The sequence below is a fragment of the Egretta garzetta genome, unplaced genomic scaffold (genome assembly GCF_000687185.1).
Source record: "Egretta garzetta isolate BGI_Z169 unplaced genomic scaffold, ASM68718v1 scaffold593, whole genome shotgun sequence".
Classification (NCBI taxonomy): domain Eukaryota; kingdom Metazoa; phylum Chordata; class Aves; order Pelecaniformes; family Ardeidae; genus Egretta; species Egretta garzetta.
This window is the reverse complement of record NW_009259106.1, coordinates 661,011-663,918: the sequence shown is the minus strand read 5'-3', so window position 1 is coordinate 663,918 and position 2,908 is coordinate 661,011.

Here is a 2,908-nt window from a genome sequence, read left to right as displayed (position 1 = left end):
TCTCCTTAGTGAAATTTATTTGTCCTGCTGGTCACTAGATTACGGGTGATCTGAACTTAAAAGTAATTGCTGCTTCTGCAAAGCATTTAATTAAGTAGAACATCAGTGGGGGCTTACTGCCCTTGAAGATTTTCTTCTTATGATAATTTCAACAAGATTAATTCTGCACAAGATTTTTAAAAGTATTATTTTCTCTTAATGGTCCAAAGTGTGTCTCTACTGATAGATAGGTGGCCTGACAGTCATGAGATGCACTCGGATGTATTTTACATCAGCTTGTGCGAGCTCCAATTACCTTTAGTCACTTCACCAGGGCTTACCCGGCATGTAGTCATTAACTGACTGATAGATTATTGGAATTCTTGGCCTGGAATATGCATCTCTTGATAGGCCTGCTTGTCTTGCCAACAGATTACAACTCAACACATAAAAGAGAAGTATAAGGGAACCAAAGCATTTTAGGATTTGATATATGTTTTTATAGAATACAGCAATAGGCTTATTCTTTGCTGGGATTACATCTTTCTTTCCTTTTATCTGTGTTTACAGGGCAACAAATTTAGCAACCATGCCAAACTCTTGTCAACAAAATCTAAAAAAGTATATACAGTATAACTGACTACCACATAGCAGCTTTAAAGAATGAATCTGAGAAGCCAAGCAAACAGTTGGTCTAGAGGCTCAGCTGTTAAGGCATAAACTGGATGAATGCCAGGGAACCAAGGATTAAACCTGGAGAGTTTCTGCCTCCTTAACCTCAGTTATTTTTTAAAACTTTGTTCATTTAACAAAGGTGCTAGTTTGCTATTTAGATAACTCATAAATATCTGTGCTTCAAATGATATTATTTAAATAACCTGATTCATACTGGTTCCTAGCTTGCTCACATTTCAAAGTGAGACATTACATACTCGGATAAACTTCTCTGACTTCCAACACCAAGCTGCTCTGGTGTTTCAATGGGCTATGGGTCAGAGGACAATTTCGCCTATCGCTAGCCACCCAGCACAATAATTAAAAAGAAAGTGTTATGAATCTGCCTATCTCCTAATACTCAGTTTTATGCTGTTTTGTCACTCATTAGACAAATATAATGGCTACATATATCATAATTTTCAAGGCCCAATGTCTGAATTTAGGTAAATCAATCTGTAGCTGGGTATTTAGATAAAGTCAAGGAATTTAAACATGTGCTGGTTTTTGGCAATTTCTAATGCTGATAAGCCTTCTTGGTGAGAAAGGTCTGATGCCTAAAATGGATTTATATGCCTAGCTTTAGACAGCTGAATGGAAGCTTCCAGCATAAAGACTTTTTTTTAGCCACACTGTAATACATAAAACCACTACTCTTTTAGACCAATTTGTAACCGCAGTGAACTGGAGGTAAAGTATCACTAACCCTATCAACTAGCATAGAAGATCATAATTAGAAATTTCAAATGCTATTTCTATCTTCTCCAAGTTAGACTACAATATATTTATAACAGTTTTCATCATCATTACTCATTAGGTAACATGTAAAGCCACATTCTATAACATTTAAAGACACAAACTTCCAGCATTATTGCGTTTAAAACTATTTATGAGGTCCTTATTTGCGATAGATTTATAAAGTACAAATAAACACACATTTTAATATCACACTGTTTAAATATTTATTCAGAAAATAATATAGATGCTCTAAGGAATACTATGGTAAATAGCAAATTCAAAATATTCAGAATATACTAGATTACAATTATCTCAAAAAACACTTGAATAATTAACCAAATTATGGTATGCAAAAGATAAATAATGAAATACGGAAAACCATCGAAAATCAAAGAAAAGTATAAGCATCCTGAATTTGCAGAACCTGTCCAATGAAAAATTATTACTTAAAATTATTACTTAAAAAAATATGACCCAAAGCCAAACTGTCCAAAGGAATAATATGAAGGAAGAAATGTATCTAGGAAGATTTTTTAAAACAAAGAAGGCACATATTTTTCCTCTGAATTTTGAAACCCTGCAAAATTACTCCCCAAAGTACAATGATTACATTTAGCAGAAAATATAAAACAGACCTTATAATGAACAGGCCACTATGAAGAGTCTCAAGTATAATTAACAGCGGGTAAAGTTGCTTTTTTCCTTCTTTATCTAAGTAGGCTTAAAGTTGCTCCTGCTATTCACTAAAAATTGCTTGGTCCTCAGTAAGCATTGAGAAGACTGTGGCCTGTGCGTTACATCTGTCCTCTGTGACTATGTAATTCTTACCCCACTCATCTATATTTGGTAACTGAACTCATGTTTCAGCAGACTGCCGCTATCTGGAATTCCAGTAGAAGCAACGTTAGGCCTGGAAGTGGCACAAAGTTCTGTGTACTTACTACTCAGAAATTCAGAGAACTTAAGCATTTAAATGAACAATTTTTATTGTATTTAACACAGTATTTTAGGCTGGTTTAAAATATTATTCTGGAATTTTAGGATGTGATTTTTGCTCATTATTAAAGGGCCTATCTCCACAGGTCGTAGAAAAAATGGTGTGTGAAAGTTAATTTTTGAAAAATAATTACTTTCTGAATCATTTTGTCCTAACAGATTTTTAACTTGTTGACAAAATTAACTATAAATAAAATAATTGGCCTTTTCTACTAAAAGTAGGTTAAAACTAATACCTTTCTTGGGTGCCTTAAAATCTTCCAGGAAAACAAAAAAAACATAGAATCATAAAATCATTTAGGTTGGAAAAGACCCTTAACATTTTTAGAGTTATCAGCAGAAATGGTACATCTTTTTGTAATAACAGGTAATTATTAATCTGTAATCATATACCACACGGTATAAATAAATTTACCTACTGAATTTTCACATCTCAAACGAAGTAATCCTATCATCAGAAAATAAGTATCTCCCTCAGAAA